The sequence below is a fragment of the Meles meles genome, chromosome 21, assembly GCF_922984935.1.
Source record: "Meles meles chromosome 21, mMelMel3.1 paternal haplotype, whole genome shotgun sequence".
In the NCBI taxonomy this organism is placed as follows: domain Eukaryota; kingdom Metazoa; phylum Chordata; class Mammalia; order Carnivora; family Mustelidae; genus Meles; species Meles meles.
In genome coordinates this window covers 16,860,496-16,879,500 of record NC_060086.1, presented here as the reverse complement: position 1 = coordinate 16,879,500, position 19,005 = coordinate 16,860,496, and the positions used below count along the sequence as shown (strand labels likewise).

At 49.7% G+C, this 19,005-nt stretch overlaps 1 pseudogene; it reads right to left on the bottom strand.

Annotated features, from left to right (window-relative positions):
- Positions 1–874: 874 nt before the first annotated feature.
- On the bottom strand, positions 875–5,907 carry LOC123934181 (annotated as a pseudogene).
- Positions 5,908–19,005: the final 13,098 nt, after the last annotated feature.

Sequence of the window (19,005 nt, the reverse complement as noted above, 5' to 3'; positions counted from 1 at the left end):
AGAGAGGACCTTGTATCCCCAGGCAGGCCTCCTGTGTGCGGGTGCAGCTGGGGGCTCTGGACATGCCCTGTGGGCAGTGCTGGGTCCATGGTCTCCCTTGAGGGGACAGAAGTAAGAACCTGCTCTGACAGCTCAGCTCAGGACAGCGCCCCCGATGGAGACGGGACAGCCCCTCATGAGTCCTGGATGTCCTGCTGATTCTTGGGCATGGCCTGAATATCAGCTTCTTCATGAAAGGGGGGGTGGGCAGCTCAGCTACCATGGGTCTCACAGGTCCTCCAGGGGACAGCCCAGGACCCACAGGTCCCACAGGTCCTCTGGGGACAGCCCAGCAGCCACGGGTCCTACAGGTCCTAGAGGGGACAGTCCAGGAGCCGCAGGTCCCACAGGTCCTCCGGGGGACAGCCCAGCAGCCATGGGCCCCACAAGTCCTAGAGGGGACAGTCCAGAAGCTGCAGGTCCCACAGGTCCTCAGGTGAAAGCCCAGCAGCCACGGATCCCACATGCCCTCCAGGAAACAGTCCAGCAGCTGCGGGTCCCACAGGTCCTATAGGGGACAGCCGAGCAGTCGCGGGTCCCACAGGTCTTCCAGGAAACAGTCCAGAAGCCACAGGTCCCACAGGTCCTATAGGAGACAGCCCAGCAGCACGGGTCCCACAGGTCCTCCAGGGAATAGCCCAGCTGCTGCAGGTCCCACAGGTCCACTGGGGAAAGCCCAGCACCCACGGGTCCCACAGGGTCTCCAGGGAAAAACCCAGCTGCCGTGGGTCCCACAGGTCCTCTCATGAGTCCTGAATGTCTTGTTAATCCTTGGGCACGCCCAAATCAGCTTCTTCATGATGTGGCAGGGTTGGGGGGAAGGACGGCAGCCCAGCTACCACGGATCCCACAGGTCCAACATGGATAGCACCTTAATGGGCTTGTGTTTCAGCAGGTACCTGTTTAAATGGCTCTTGTCATGCCACACAACCTCGATCCCATTGGCCATGTTGACCCCCTGCTGGTAACAGGCCAAGGTCAGTCGGTGAACCTCCACCACCAACGCCCCAAAAAAGGCCCCCATCAGAAACTAAAGAAACCCATGTAGTAAACATCGCCCTGGTCCCTAGGGAAATGGGCCTGGGACTGTGGCCAGTGCTGGTAGCTGAAGTCCTCACAGGACACCAAGTAGAAACTGGGGTGCAGGGTGCCAAAGAGGGGGGACAGGATCACCATGCCCACATGGTCGTAGGCCTTCATGTCCACATCTGCATACACAAGGTCATCCATCTCATGGAGAAAGCGCTGCTCACAAAAGTGGCTGACCATCACCATGCACTGCATGGACACGTCCTGCCAGTGTGGGGTGCCGGGGACCTCAAGGTCCACCATCTACCAGCCCTTCCAGGGAGGGGCACACAGTCATCAGTGTGGACCTAGTAAGTGACCCTGTGTCCCACCATGATGGGCTTCTGTGCCCCCTGCAGGAGAAGCTCCAGAAAGACCACCTATCTACAGGGAAGGGGGACAAGGCAGGAGGAGGGTCACTGTCAGAGGCTGGCAACAGGACCCCAGAGCTGGGGGCCATGGACGTGTGCACCTTCTTCAAGGGGGCAGGCCCTGAGCTGCTTTAAGCAACAGCCACTCTCCCAGTCTGTCCTGAGCAAGTCTGCTTGTGGGGCCTCCCTAACATCTACACCCAGAGATGTTACCCATCAGCACCCCATCGTGTAAAGGGGAGCCTGAGGCTTCAGAGGCAGGAAACCAACCCCACCGTCAGTGTGCTGGTGCCAGAAACAGTCTCACTGTGCTGAGCTCCCAGGCAAACCCTGCAGGTGCCCTCCCCCGGCCGACCCCCTCCACATCCTGTCCCCACCTGCCTGGAGCAGAGCACCTTTGGGCACAGCCCTCCTTTCTACAGCCTACAGACTGGCTAGAATCAGGAGGGCTGGCCTCCTGCCCCACTTTGCTTTGAGGGGGCTGTCACTGGCCCTATAGAGCTGTCTCCACCCCCATAGGGTCTCCCTGTAAAGGCTACTGGGCCTATTGCTGACAAGGTCCATCAGTCAACCACTGCTATACCTAGGAGGGGTCACCCTTGAACTACCCCAGATCAGGAATCAGGCCCGGCCCATTGGCAGGGAAGGGGAAAAGGGACTGCTGGAAGAAGAGGGGGCTTGCTTAGTCCCCAGCCATGAATCCTGGAAGCTTCCAGGTCCAGGTCTACACCTACCCAGGCCCAAGAAGTTGGAAGTCTTGTCTCTCTGAAGGGACTGACTACAGGGACAGCAGATCCTATACTGTCGGCAAGGGTGGTGAGCCCCTCTGAGACTGGTTTTTTTTAGGTTTTATTTATTTACGTGGCAGAGAGAGAGACAGCTAGACAGGAAACACAAACAGGGTTAGTGGGAGACATGTTCTCCACTGAGCAGGGAGCCCAACATGGCGGGGTTTGACCCCAGGACCCCAGGATCATGACCTGAGCTGAAGGCAGATGCTTAATGACTGAGCCACCCAGGTGTCCTGAGACTGATTTTTTTCACACGGGCACTAAGGGTATTTCCCTGTGCCTGCCCCATACCTGGCAGCTTAGTAATCACTCACACAGGGAACATGGGCACTACATTTAAATAAGGGACAAGGCCACACACACCCAGCAGAAATGAGTCAGGTTGCCAGGGAGCAAGTCTAGGTCCAGCCAATGGGGGAAAAAGCCAGACATGAAGCAGGGGGAGAGAAAGGTGCTCCTGGCAGAGGGCAGAGAGAATGTAAAGGCTTGGAGTCCCGTCCAAGGCACATGTGGGACACACCAGGGAGGCCCACAGGGGCTGGGGGATATGGTGGGGGAGATGAGCCTGGAGAGGATGGGCAGCTGGGGAGTGGGTCACAGAGAGGATCAAAGGTTTTGTTCTGAAAAGATCACTCTGCTGGTTACCAGAGAAGAATGGGCTCTGTACAGCGGAGGACAGGGAGACCCCAACCCTAAGCCCACCCTAACCCAAATCAAACATCATGCTCAATTTTGAGGGCTGAAGCCCTACTCTGAAATCACAAACAAGTCCATCAAGCTGGCTTTCACTCCTTACTCAGTATTGCACTGAAAGTTCTACCCAGAACAAGAAGGCAAGAAATAAGGAATCCACATGTGAAAGGAAACAGTAGAACTACGTCTATTCAGAGACCAGAGATGGCATTATCTTACACAGAGAGCTTCATGAAGAATCAACAAAAAATGATTACAGCCCATCTCCTAATTCCACAAAGTTACAGGACAAAATATCAATACACAAAAATCTCTCTTATTTGTATACACTAGCAATGAATCATCCAAAAAGGAATTTAGGAAAACAATTCCATTTTAGGGATCAACATTGACCAAATACTTAGGAATAGATGTCATCAAGGTGTTAAGTGTTGTACACTGAAAATTACAAAGCATTGCTGAAAGAAAGTAAGGGAAACCTAAATAAATCTGAGGAGACCCCATGGTGATGAAAAGACATACTACTGATGAAATGGCAACAGTACACGATGCAATGTGGGAATTCAATATGTTCCCAAGGAATTCCACAAAGGCCTTTGGGAAGAAATAGACAAGCTAATTGTAACAGTTATGTGACTATTAAGGGACCACAGACAACCAAAACCATCTTGAAAAAGAAAATAAAAGGTGAAAGGTCATACTTCCAAAGTTCAAATCTTAATACAAAGCAACAATAATTAAAACATTGTGATACTGTTGTAAAAGTATGCATATGCCCTGAAATAAATACTACATTATATGTTAATTAATTGAATTTAAATTTAAAAAATTTTAATAAGTAAAATAAAATTTTTCAAGTATGCATACGGATCAGTGGGATTTAACTGAGAGCCCAGAAATAAATCCCTTCATCTATGGTCCTCTGAATATCGACAAGGGTGGACAGCATTACACATGGGGGAAAGAACGGTCTTTTCAACAAAGGGTGCTAGACAATCAGCTATCCATGTACAGAGGAATGGAACTGGACCCTTACCTCATACCACATATAAATATTAACTCAAAGTAAGTTAAAGGCTTCAATTTAAGAGGTAAAATTATAAACCCTAGAAGAAAAAAACGGGGATGAATCTTCATAACCTTGAATGTAGCAATGCTTTAAGATCGGACACCAAAGCATAAGAAGGGAAAGAAAAAAATAGATAAAATAATATCCTCAAAATTAAGAATCTGTCCTGCACACCTGGGTAGCTCAGTTATTTAAGCATCCGACTCTTAATGTTGGCTCAGATCATGATCTCAGGGTCATGAGATCAAGCCCCACACTCAGTGTGGAGCCTGCTTAAGATTCTCTTTTCTTCTCCCTCTGCCCCATCCACTCTCACACTCTCTCTCACTCACTCTTAAAAAAAGAAATGTAAAAAAATTAATTAAAAATATTTGTACATCAGAAAATACATCCAGAAAGTGAAAAGACAGCCCCCAGAATGGAAAGAAATATTTGCACATTATTTATCTAATAAGAGGCTATTGCCCAGAATATGTAAAGAGCTTTTACAATTCCTCAACAAAAAGACAATGCCATTTTTTTAAAATGGACAAAGGACTTGGATAGACCCTTCTCCAGAGAAATCATACAAATGGTGAATAGCACATGAGTAGATGTTAAACATCATTAGTCTTTATGGAAATGAGGATTCAAACCAGTCAGATGTGCTTTTACACATGCAGAATCACTATGACCAAGAAAACTAAAAATAACAAAAGGATGTTGAGAAACTGAAACTCTTAAACCTCGCTTGTGAAAAATGGTACAGACTACGTATAAAACAGTTTGTCATTTACTCAAATAGATCAAAGCGGGATTACCATACGGTTCAACAATTGCACTCCTAGATATATACCCCCAATATTGAAAACACTGGTTCAAACACACAGAAATGTACAGGAATATTCATAGCAGCAGTGTTCACAAGAGGCAAAACCCAGAAACTATGCGAATGTCCATCCATGGGGAAAAGGGTAAACAAAATGAGGTAGATCCATAAATGGCTATCTTGTTCTGCCCTATGAAGGAATGAAGCAAAATGGTTCATTTGTGGAGGAAAAAATATGATGGTTCCTTAAAATATTAAACACAGAATTCCACTGCAGCCTATATGCCCCCAAAATTGAAAGTAGAAGGACCCTTATTCAGAGCAGCATTTCTCACAACAGCCAAAAGGTGGAAGCCACCCAAGTATCCACTGACAGATGAACGGATAAACAAAATGTGGTTTATACGGCATGGAACACGATTCAGCCTTAAAAACGAAGGAGTTCTCACACAGGCTACAACACGGATTGAACCTGGAAGTCGTTACACTGAGTGAAATCAGCCAGTCACGGAAGGACAGATGCTACTTGCTTCCACTTGGTTGACACGTCTGGGACACAAAGCTGGATGTGGCTGCAGGGGCCAAGGGGAAAGGACAATGGGGAGTCGGTGTTTCATGTACACAGACTCCCTCGGGGAGAATGAGAAAGTTCTGAGGAATGATGTCCAACCGTGGGAACTCAGCTAAGGCCAGGGAACTGTGTACCTGCAATGTTTTAAGGGGTCAACGTTCATATGTTTAGTCACGGTGAAAAAGTGAATGAAGGACTGACGCATGTCACAACGTGGACGGACACTGAAAACAGCCCCGGTGCCATAAGCCATATAGAAATACCACTCAGAAAAAGAAAAGAAAGAAATACCACTCAGATGGGAGTCGTCTGGGCTCCTTAAGTCCATCAAGGTTACCCAAATAAGGGAAAGCCCTAGAGGAAGCTCCAGAAGAAGAAAACGGAATCCAAATGGAGAAGACATTTCAGACCATCGGGCGGGTGGTGACAGCTGCAGTGGGCCTGTGGTCTGGGTTCAAATGTAGGAACCATCATGATTTCCTCACTTGGGGTTCCATGGTGGTTCCACGGGACAATGTCCATTTGGGGTAAAATGCACCAAAGTAGCCCACATGAAGTGGCAAACATGATAAAGAAATGACAGCTGGGGACTCTGAATGTGGAGATAAAGCATATTTGTGCGGCTGTGACAAGTTACTGCAGATTTGAAATCACCACAGTGTAAACGACTCTTCCAAACATCCACGTTAGCACCACGTCACAGAAGCAGAGAGGACATCAGACCTCGGATGGAGGCCAAGCCCTCCCAGATCCAGGTCACCCTCCATGGAGAGGCCACTGGCCCTTGGAGGAGGCCATATGTTAGCAAGAGACTTGTGGGAGGATTAAACTGGGGGGGCCCCGTGTCTGGTGCAGTAGAAGCAGTGGGATTTTGGTTCCAGTTTTCTACAACATTCCCCCACGACCTGGTTAGAACTATGCAAAAGCAGGAAAAGCAGCCTCAGTAAAGCAGACTGGGGAGGCCAGAAAGGGAGGCTGGAAGGGGGCACCTGGCACTCAGTGTCCATTACAGGAACAACTGTCAATTACAGACCCCACATTGCAATCCCCCACAGGAGAGACTCATCCGTTCCAGGCCCCACAATGGAAGCTGGAGTTTCATCTCCTACAAGAAATCACCATCCCCACACCTCAGCCGGTAAGAATCCTCCATCACCCCGAACCCCTGTCTTTCTTTCTCCAGGGGACTTGCCTTCCCAGCAACCACCCCAACTTCTTCCTTCTCCATGAAATAATGTTCCTCTCCTTTGTTTCTTGCACTTGCCTGTGGTGTGTCCGTAGCTTGCTCAGCCCAGATTGCCATTTTCTGCTCTTCCCAAAGAAACCCATGTTGCTGCTCAAATAACTGGCAGTTTGAGTTTAAGACAAATGGAAATAATGAACTCAAGAAATTTTCAAGGAACAAACTCAATGCACATAAATCAATGGCATCTCTACATGCTCGGAAGGAACCATCAGAAAGAGACTACAGAGAACAATCTCATTTTCTGCTGCGTCCAAAAGATCAAGACCCCTAGGAGTCCCCAGGAAGTGACAGACCTGTCCTCTGACAGCCGAGCGACACTGAAAACAGACATGGAGGGAGACCCATGGAGATGGGGAGACACTCTGTGCTTGGCTCAGGGAAGAGCCGACATCAGGAAAATACCTACTCTCCCCAAAGTCATCTACAGAGTCCACGCTGTCACTCCCGAACTCCCAGACTCTGGACAAGCCCTGGAGCAGGTATGGACGCAGGAAGGACCCCGCAGGGCTGAGACGGGGTAAGGAGGAGAGCACACAACCCCCGAGGTGGGCGGCCACACCCTGACTGCAGACCATCTGAGGAGCCCCAGGAACCGAATCCACAGATGCATAGACACAGACGCAGGACCTGGGGTACATCCGAGCCCAGGAAGGGGGAACCCCATAGCCCCAAGCACAGCCCCACAGGAGGCCACATCACCTCACACAAAACCACAGAAGCCCCAGCGCGCCCTTCCTCCATGGGGTCCTGACAACATACACCCCCTCGTCAGTCCCCGCTGAAGCGGCTTCTCCTCACCTTCTCCTCCAGACACCAGTCCTGAGGGGGCTGGACTGCTGTTAGTGTAGATACGGCCCCACATCCTCTGGAAACTTCCACAGAGTGTCCTGAGGAGACCAGGCTCCCGTCAGCGTGGACGCAGCCCCACATCCTCCCCAGGCCTCCATGGTGGGCCCTGAGGCAGCCGGGCTTCTGTCGGTGTGGACGTGGACCCACTGCCCCCCAAAGCTCAGACACCGGCTGGGAAACAAATTTTCGGTCAGTGCAGGAGGCCAAAGGCCAGCTGAACTCCCAAGTGTGCAGTGTCAGTGACCTGGACTCAGGAGCACCCCGCAGGCTTTGGAGGCGGCGCAAACACATTCAGTGCACAGGTCTGTGGTGACAGCCCCCTCCTGGGCGCCAGCAGATTCCCTTATATATATTTTTTAAAGATTTAATTTATTTGTTAGAGAGACAGAAAGACTGAGAGAGAGAAAGCACGAGCAGGGCAGAGGGAGAGGGACAAGCAGACTCCCAGCTGAGCAAGGAGCCCCAAATGGGACTCAACCCCAGGACCCTGGGATCATGACCTGAGCCAAAGGCAGATGCTTAACTGACTGAGCCACCCAGGTGCCCCAAGGAATCCCTTATATTTGGGAAGATGAAACTAAAGTGGAACCCAATATACCCCAACTTCCCCCAAAAGAGTTAAGGAACAATCAGTTGGAAACCATAGGAAATGAAATGCAGACACAAACTTTATGATCCATGCCAAAATTCACTCGAAAATGTGGATAAATTTAAGATTCAAACACAACAACCAATCCACAAAAGAGAAAAATTAGTAAAACAGACTTTATAAAATTTAAACTCCTACTCTGTGAAAAACCTTGTTCAAAGAACCAAGAGACAAACCACAAACTGGGAGAACATATTTACAAACCATGTATCTGATAAAGGATTTGTATTCAGAATGTACCCTGATCCTAAACCCTAGTTCCCTCAAGGTTTTCTACCCCTAGGTTGGAACCCACAAGCGCCAGTTACTCAGCCTAGTGCTCTCCCTAATGAGCCCTCAGGCCAACTGCAATCTCTTGGGATCTTCCATCATCCCAGCCGAAACACATACCATACCTATCCCATTAACCATTATGTACAATGCCTCAACGCTCACCTTAACTCCTTATGTCCTCATCTCCTAAACCCTCATTCCCTAAACCTTCACCACCTGGTGCCTCAAATCATTCAACTAACAAGCAATCATTGCCCAAACTCTCTAAACACATACCCAATACCATCACCCCCTCACCACCCAAACCATCACCCTCTCAAACCCTCACCCACTCACCCTTAAACCATCACCCTCCAAGTTCTGGACCCTCTAGTTCCTCACATACCATCCATTGAACCTCCTAAGCCCTCCCCTACAAACACACACCAGCTCACCCCCTCATCCACTGACTCCCCAAAGACTTTTCCCCTCAGACCCAAATACACTCATTCCCTCTTCTTCCCACCTCCTCACACTAAAGCACCCAAATCATAAGGGTGTGAGTCTAAAAAGCCACATGTCATAACCCTAAACCCATACACCATTAAACAACAGAATCATAGAGCCATAACCCATAAACCATACACCATGAACTCTGACCATATACTGTAAGTCATAGGCATCAACCATAACCATGATCCACACACCACGAACCAGAACCAGAATGATAATCATAACCAAACCAACATAAATATCCATGGCAACTGTTCACAACTGGAAAATGGTACAAAATATGCAAACACGCCACAAAGGGTAAATGAACATACAACATGGGGTAGATCCATAAACTGAAATGTTCTTCCATGGTATCAAGGAATGAAGCAAAATTGTGCACCTGCTGTGGCAAACTGAATGGGGGTTCCTTAAAATCTCAGAGATAGGATTAATTACTATACCTCAGGGCATATACCCCAAATATTTGAGAATGGGGACTCTGTATTTATTCCCCCCAAATTCGTAACACTGTTATTGTGCAGAATAGCCAACAGGCTGACCTGACCAAAGTGTCCACTGAGGGTCCCTGGGTGGCTCAGTTAGTTGGTTAAGCGACTGCCTTCAACTCAGGTCATGATCCCAGAGTCCTGGGATTGAGTCCCGCATCGGGCTCTCAGCTCCATGGGAAGTCTGTTTCTCCCTCTGACCTCCCCTCTCATGCTCTCTCAATCTCTCTCTCTCTCTCTCTCTCTCAAATAAATAAATAAGATTTTGTTTTTTTTAAAAAGTGTCCACTGAAGGACGGATAAGTAATGTGTACACAATGGAACAGTATCCAGTCATGCAAAGAACTAAAGTACAGATTCACATCACAGTATGCATGAACCTTCAATTCACTATGACAAGGGCGACCAACCAATCACAGAAAAGAATAAGATTCTACTTGTCTGACATATCCAAAGTAATCAAATTCACCTACAAAAAGTAAGATATGATTGCCTGGCAGAGAGGACAGGGGAACAGGGAGTTAATGTTTAATATACACAGACTTTCATTCGGTCAAAATTTAAACATTCTTGAGGCGGTCAATGGTGATTTTTGCAGAAAAAATGGGAACATACCTAGCAGCATACAAGTGTAGACTTAAAATCATTTATTTTCTTTAATCACTTAAATGATCGTTATTATGTTTTATAAACTGAATAACAAATAAAGTCATGATTGAAGTACCAAAACATAACATGAATGAAGATTGAAAACAAACCAAATTACAGAGCCCTGCAGAAAAGGCTGCCCAAATTGGAGTCCTTCCTGATCTTTAAATCAGTCATGGTTGGGGACTGAGTGGAAGTCTCAGCAACAGTGAAGTCAATTACAAGAGAGGTCATGGTCACACAACTCGGGCAGGCGGTAACAGATGACATGGCCTCTGGATTGGACTATAATGAGGAAACCATAATGATTTCCCCATTTGTGAGTTCTACGACAGTTCCCGGGGAAGGTGTCCCTGTTTGGAGTAAAAAACACACAAGTGGGTTGTAGGAAGTGGCAGCTGTGGGAAGCAATGTCTTGTGAATTTGAGAGCAGAAGACGACTATTTCTACTGCTACAGCAGATATTCTGTACATCAGAAATTCATGGGAACTTGGGCACCTGGGTGGCTCAGTGGGTTAAGGCCTCTGCTTTCAGCTCAGGTCATGATCCCTGCATCCTGGAATCGAGTCCTACATTGGGGTCTCTGCTTCAGCAGGGAGCCTGCTTCCTCCTCCTCTCTCTCTCTCTGCCTGCCTCTCTGCCTACCTGTGATCTCTGTCAAATAAATAAATAAAATCTTTAAAAGAGAGAGAGAGAGAGGGAGGGAGAGAGAGAGAAAGAAATTCATGGGGACTAAGTTACTCCTCAAGATAACCAGGATCAGGGGCACCTGGGTGGCTCAGTGGGTTAAAGCCTCTGCCTTCGGCTCAGGTCATGATCTCAGGGTCCTGGGATCGAGCCCCACATCGGGCTTTCTGCTCAGCAGGGAGCCTGCTTCCTTCTCTCTCTCTGCCTGCCTCTCTGCCTACTTGTGATCTCTGTCTGTCAAGTAAATAAATAAAATCTTAAAAAAAAAAAGATAACCAGTATCAGTAACACACCAGAAAAGCAAAAAAACACGTCAGACTTCATGGTGAGGCCAAACCTGACCAGGACATAATTCACTAGATACAATGTATTACTAAGGGAAACTGTGATACAATTATATTAGGGGACCACTATGCTGTGGGTGTGGCAGGTGACCTAGGATATGGTAGAAATATGATGTTTTGGATTCCCAATCTTCCACATCACTCCACCGAAAAAAAATATTAAAACAAATAAATTCATTGAAATTGCAGGATACAGAATCACGATACAAAAACTATTAGCTTGGACAAACTCATAATAAACCATCACAAGGAGAAATTAAGAAAACAAGGAAAAAACTTTACTACAGGCATGAAAAACCTGTACCCTGAAAACTATAAGACACTGATAAAGAAATTGAAAAGGGGGCTCAGTCAGTTAAGCATCTGACTTGGTAACTCATGGTAATGGTCTCAGGGTCCTGAGATTGAACCTCTTGTCAAACGCCACACTGGGCATGGAGCCTGCTTACCATTCTCTCTCTCTCTTCCTCTACCCACTCCCACTCCCTATCAAAAAAGAAATAGAAAAACACAAATAAATGGAAAGATGTTATGGGTTCATGGATTATAAAAATGAATATTAAAGAATTGTCCTTTTTACCCAAAGTGACGTACATATTCAGTGAGATCCTGATCAACATTCCCATGCCACTTTGCACAGAACTAAAACAACAATCCTAAAACATGTACAAAACCACAAGGGGGCCCAAATAGCCAAAGCACTCTGTACAAAGAAAAACAAATTGGGAGACACCACAGTCCCTGATCTCAAACTACATCACAAAGCTACAGTAACCAAAACAGTATGTTATGGGCTAAGACACAGAAAGATCAGTGGAGCAGAATGGAGAGTCCAGAAACAAGCCTGGATAATTAATCTATCAATTAATTATTGATAAATAATTAATCAATATAATTATAATTACAATTAAATAAGCCTGGTCAATTAATTTATTACAGAGAAGCCAAGAATACGCAATGGTAAAAGGACGGTCTCTTCAATGAGTGGTGCTGGGAAAACTGGACGACGTCAAGCAGAACATCAACCAGAACCCTACCTTACACCACACACAAAAACTAATGAAAAGCCCACAGAGGAGAGGAAGGAGGAGCACAAGTACTAAGTGCGGGGCTGCCCTCAAGCCAGGGAGCCCCAGTGCCCTGGTGGGATTCATTCTCAGTAGGTACATTGGTGGGGCCTGCAGTGGTTCTGGTTTCCACCTGAGCTCTTTTGATTAAGCACCAGCAAAGACAACATTGGGCTCCGGTGTCTCCTGGCGATGTTTCCTACTCTGAAAAGATGGCTTTGCAAGGCAGCAAGAGGATGTGCTTCAGAACCTTCCTCAATGGGGGAAGTTAAGAGGGAAACTAAAAGGGTTGAACCCCAGGGAGCTTTTCTTGCAAGGGCCCTTGTAGGGAGAGGCAAGGACAGGACAGCAGGGAAGTGATGGAGAACAGCCCAGCAGTGTCTCCCTTGAACACAGGAAAGGCTCTGTTCTGTGAGCACCACGTCAGGGGGCTCCTTCCCTCAGTCCTGATGGAGGATGCCATCTGGGAGAGAGGCATTCCCAAGTATTCACAGGCATCTTGTGGTTTAGGGTCAGAATCCTGAAGGGGGACCCTTTGTCCAGCATGTGCCTCCAGGTGATACTGTGGTCATCAGACACGTCAGAGGTCACCGACAAAGGAGCCCTCCAGGAAGACTTCTGAGAGGTGGGCCAGAGCAGGATAATGGGTTGGAAGGGAAGGTGAGTGCCTTACCCAAGAACACCATCTCTAGGCCCCTCCAAGTGTCAGAGTCTGAGGGAGGGCTCCAGATACTGAACCTGGCCCCTTCCCCTGCTCACCCTGGCCCCCTACCCCAGCAACTGTCTCCTCGGCCTTCACACTGAGACCAAGACACGTTCCTTAATGCAACAGGCATTCAAGGACCTCTCGTCAGCCACTGGTGGGTCTCCAGGTGCATGGCGCCAAGCAGGCATCAAGGGGTTACCACAGCATCAGAGGGGTGTTGGGGCATACTGAGCTGGATTAGTTCTAATACTTGATTTTTAACATCACCTGAGTTAAAAATGGAACAGGCCCCAGAGGTTACTGGGGTTAGAGGGACCAAAAGCAAAAAACAAAAAAAACACCATCTGTGCAGGAGGGGCATTGGTGGGGGACACCGATCCTAGGCCCACCACTGACCATAGAGCCCTGAGCACTGACCCTGACCTCTGAACGCATTTACAGCCAGCCCAGCCCAGCCCCAGATCACCCAGGCCTGGGGTCTTGAACATCTTTCTTTCCTCAAAAATACAGGTCTGGAATGGCCCCAGAAGTGATCAAATGATCTGCAGCCCTGAAGTGCCCAGAAAGCCCACATACTCTGTTGGCTATCTGCAAGGTAGAGGGGGATAAAGCAAAGAAGTGACATCACTGTGGAGGTCTCCCCTCCCCCATGAGTCCTTCCCGCCAGACCCCTGGACCCCAGGGCTGGTGAGCAGGGCTGGGCTGAGAGGCTCTTTCCGTCTTGTTGATCTTTCCTTTCACAAATGTGGCTTGACTCTTGGAAATGAATGCTGACTTTGGGAGACTGACTTTTTCAAGTGTTTTTCTGAAACATGTGGTTGAAGCTGAAGATGTCTTCATGCTTCCACAGGTGGGCCCACAGTGGGGGGGGGGCAGTCAAAACTAGGGACGACCTTGCTGCCCTCCACCTCGCTGGGCTAATGCCCCTCACTCACCTGGAAATGGAATTTCTCGGCATCTCTTAGTGCCAGGAGGAGGTGGGATGGGTGGGGGGAGAGGGGCCTCCGGGGGTCATTTCAGAACCATAGACATCTCTCTACATCAGCACCATAGACTCAGTGGTTCTGCTCGACATCATTCTGGATCCCCTTAGAAATGACATCCAGGACCAGATGCTGTTAGTTCCCCATTCCAGCCTCCAAGTCAGTGGCCCATCTGCTCGTGCTGAGGCCATGTACAACGTCATGGACAGGAGGCCAGCCCTGGGGCCGATCCCCACTTGGCAGCCCCAGGAGACAGGACATATGCTGCGGGAGGGGAATTTACAGAAGGGTCTCAGCTACTAGCTGAATGTCTGTGTTGCTTCTCCAGGAGTCAGGGCTCATTTTCTGGAAAACCTTCCTGTAAGGGCAGGCTTCTCTGTCAATTCAGATTTTCAAAAATATCTAAGTGGATTTAATGTCAGCTAATGTAATATGAAAGGACTCATTTGATCTTGTTAATTTTGATGCAGCTGAATTCGCAGACATGGGCCCTATTTACAAAATGCGCCAGTTGCCAAAGAGGAGACAGCTTGAGGTCAGGAAGTGGTACATCAGGAAGCTGGGTCCCCAGGGTCACCCCTTGGCAAACTGCGAAGACCTGGGCTTCTCGTTTGCAGGGACCACTATACCCTTGTTCCCTGGAATGTGGAAAGGATGGAAGCTTGAATTATGGCTGACAAGCACACGGTCCAGAGACCCGGGCAACCCCAGGTCCCTCTAGGGCCTTGGCACACACGTCAGCAAGACCAAGCCATGGCTCGCTGAACAATAAACCATTATGTTCCCCCGACAAAGCATCCCTGACACCGCCTGCCCCATCCACTGGCATCTGGTTTCTTGGACCCGCTGCTCACAGCTTCCCTGTCTCTTGCTCATGTCACTGCTGCCAGCATGCCTCTCCCCCAAGACGAAGCACTTCCTACCTTCCACATTCTATGCTCCAGCCATCCTGGGGCTTAACTTTAGAGGACAGAGCACCGAAAAGATCAGGCAGCCATGAGCCAGTGCCTGAGGGCCGCCCCTGTGTACCATGCCATCAGTGTGAGTGTCTGGACGTGCTGTGGCCCCTTAGGGCCTCCTGGATGTCTGGGTTATCCACATGCACGTCACACAGTCACATGCACAGAGGCGAGCACCTGGCCGTGCCTAACTCCTATTAGCCAAAACATTTCATCTTACGGAGCCTACCGCCTAGTAAGTCAGGGGAGACTCAGTCTACTGATGTCGAGGCCCATGAGGAAGAGTTGCTATCTGGGCCAGCCCAGGTCTTGTGTCTGACTCCGAGAGGGAGAAGAACGCACGGTCTTTTTGCTGGGGCCAGTCACCTCCGGCACTGCATGCCCCTGGAAGGAAGACAGGAGGTCGCCTTCCACCTCTGGAATCTGAGCGTGGGCTTCCTGGAGGAGAGCTGTGCACACCACTGACCCGTTATTTGGAAAAGGAATGTAATAGCGGATGAGACAACCAGATATCTACTGAGATGGTATCTTTATTCCAAATATCACTCACCTGGGGTTTTTTTTGGGGGGGGGGAGGGAATGTTAATATTATTCTTAATAGTTTTAAAAAAGGAACAACCTGGCAGCATGTCACTAACTAAAGAACAGAATAATGTGGAAACTTCGCAAACTATTTATTTGTATAAGAATGTGTTTGTGTCATTTCATTCACTGAAATGAATATAAACATGCCCACAGAAGACACGTGACAACTGTGGAGCAAGTCCAGGCTGGACCAGGGTTCTGAGGACAGGCGGCAATGCCACCAAGGAAAGCTAGGTTTCTGTGGGTCACTCCCATCTCACCCAAACCTACACCTGTTTCTTGAGAGCAGGGGAACCCAGGAAAACTATGTCAGAAGCAAAAGAGCTCACCTGTGGGCTTTAAGACTCCTAAACCTCTGTCCTCCAGCAGATTGAAGCATCCTAAGAAGAGCTAACGAGGGCCAGGGTCCAACATACAACATGCCCACGGCAGGTGCTCAAAAAACAATGGCTGAATCGCTACATCCGCCCCGGCATGGAGCTCAAGTGCAGGATCTCACGCTCCTCCCTGTGCCTTATTGGGAATGCCAGCCCTCTGACGGTGTGCCGTGATCGGTGCTGTGATCAGTTACGGAGTTTAACAATTTCATTTTAAAAGGCAGCCCCAAAGGGTGTCTTTGTAAAGAACATGCAAAACCTGTCACATTCGTCATCCTACAGATCAACTTTCAGATGACGCAGCCTTCTGATTAATTTAATTAGCATTCAGTAGATGTCAATTGTTAGCAGAAAACAACGGGAAAGGAATATTGTCCCGGACATGCGTGTTTACGTATGTGCTCAGGCATGGGTACCACCATCTCTCTAAATGCTGTGAAACATGGGACACGTGAGCTGCTAACTCATTTCGAGAAGTTAAAAAACAGGTACCAGTGACAGAGAAGAAGACAAACCAGGGTCCTCTATACACAAGGGACATGCTTGGCTGACATAAGGACACAAAGTGGGTGAAAAGAGAGAGTAACTTCCACTCACCCAGGAATACCCGATTCGGGTGCTTGCCACCTAAAAAGCATGGGAAGAAGGTGACCTCAGGGCAGTTGTGCATCTGGGAACAGAGCAGGCATCGGAGAACATGGAAGAACCAGGCCCGGCCAGGAGGGGAGCTCGGCGGGGGGCACCAGTACCCCTGAGCTTCGGTGAGACCCCAGCCACCTGCATGGAACTAAGCCCTCCAGCCGGACCACTCGGACGCAGCTCTGGAGACAGAAGCAGGTGGGGTCTGTGTCCTCCCGGTTCTTGGAGGAGCTCAGCTGAAGCAGATGGTGAAGAAACTGCTTGGTCTCCTCCAGGTGCTTTGTCCTCCACAGCTGGACAAGCCATCCCAGAGGTCATGGACCGCAAAGGCTCATCGGCCAAATTAGTAGGCTGGAACCACAAGGTTCTTTAAGTAAGTTCCAATAGCACAGAGAGAAGCAGACGGGAGGAGGTGGAAGGAGCACATCACCAGCTCCCGGGGAGCCAACATTCCCGGGTCCAGTCTCCCTCTGACGCATTAGCCTTTCCTGCCTGTGGGGCCAGGGCTCGGGTCTGAGCAGGCGTTCCATGGCGGGAAGGGCCTGGGGCCAATGGCACACACTGGCTGCAACAGACAGGCATGGGGACGAGGACGCTGGGTCACAGCATTCCTGCACAGCCCTGAGAGCTCAAATGAACACCTGCCCTACTTTATACCCAAAATATATGCTACGCAGCAGCTTGACCCCCAACCAAGGCTACTTGCGAGGACTGTGGGTTCGGAAGCATAACTGGGAACAGGGCAGGTTTGTCTGAGAACTGTGAGGGCATGGACTGTGGAAGGTGGACAGAGCGGGAGAGAGCTAGGAGTAGGCTTGAGCTACACCACCTGTATGGTCTGCATGTTCGTGGGACCCAAGACTCATGTGTCAGAATCCCACCCCCCAAGATGACAGTGTTAGGAGGTGGGGCCTCTGGGAGGTGGTTAGGTCAGCAGAATGGGGCCCTCATGGAAAGGAGTAGCCCCCACCCCCACGAGTGACGGCATTCGAGTAGATGCTGTCTGCTCTCACCAGACACCTGATCTGTGGACCCTTGACCTTGGCCTCGCTACTCACTGAGGGCAGATAGGGTACACACAGGGTACACAAGCACATCTCTCCTGTCCCCATGCGGAGAAGAATGAAAGCTCCTGCAGACCCCTGCTCAATCCATGAGCAACCCCTTGGGTGGGGTCTGCATTGCCTGGACCCACAGGTAGGTCCCAGCCTAAGCCAGAGCCTGCTCTCTGCTGTCTTGGGCTGCGTCACCACAAGCCAGGGTGGCCCAGGACCCACATCCCACAGAACACACAGCTGTTTAGGCGGGAGTCTCCAGGGCCCAGGACAAATGGCATGGTGGCACGGCTCCCCTCCCCAGCCGGGTCTCGGCCAAACTCCCAAGCATCCTGGATGTGTGCGGCACACAAGACCCACATGTCCGAGCCAGCATGGCATGCACGGAAGGGCAGGCAGCACTGCCCAAGGACTCGGAGCTTAGCAAGGTGACCCCATGAGGCAGTCCTGAGAGATTCTCCAAGGGTCGGGACACCCTTGAGAAGCAGAGAGAAACAGGAACCTGTGTCTGCCCTGGCCAGATGTGGAAGGGGCTCACCTGGCGATGTGATCCCACAAACACGGCACAGGGAGGAGCCTGAAGCATCTCTCTCAACTTGCACGTCCTGGTCCCATGCCCTGCAAGGGCCTTACCCCAGCACGGCAGCAAAAGAGAAGATGGCCAGGGGGCTTCTCTGGTCAGCACCTATATCCCCTTCTGGATATAGGGCCACACAACCCCTTGGGGCTTCCAGCTTCACCGTGCACGTGGTCTTGGGCACAGAGAGCAGCTAGATGGGCCCCCAGGGAAAGAGCTTCAGGGAGGACAGGTAATTATCTGCTGCTGGGAGAACAGTCAATTTCTGGGTCTGAAATTAACAAACCAAACCCCTCTCTTTAGATTAGCAACAGAAGACCTCCTCTATGCTTGTTCTTGTAAATGATCTGCCCTGCAGTCAATCTATTCTTTACAAAAGGATTAGGACAGTTTGCAACATTGTTTCTGGGCTGCAGGGTGCAGGCTGAGCTGAGGACAGGAGGGAAATGACCATGCAGGACGTTCTCAGAGACCACAGACAGCTGGTGTCGGCAATCGGGGCCCTTCGAGGGGACCCCAGGCCCCTCAGTCAGAGGAACAGCAGACCCTGCTGCTCGAGTCACCTGGCCTCTTGCTTTGGAACCCTGGATTTCCCACACTAGTAAATTACTGAAATGAACCCGAGGTGTTAAAACTGGAAAACAAGGGGGCCCCCTGGGGCAGCTAAGCAGGAGGGAAACTAACAAGGTCGACTTCAGCAACAAGCAGGCCCTCAAGGGGAGGAGGGTTCAGAGAGACCCGAGGCAGCGTGGCTCCCAGATCCTGCCTGGCATCCCATGCCCGCCTGAACCAAGACGCCGTTCTCAGCTCTACTTCTTTACGGAGGAGGAGTTTGGAAGAAACCAGGCCAGGAGAACCTCTCATCTGGGCTGGGTGAGCACCCCCATCCCGGCTTCCCTGGATGGGAGAGCCCCCCATGCCAGCCCAGGCCCTCTTACGCCCAGCAGTTCCGGGTCAGGGCAGAGCCCTG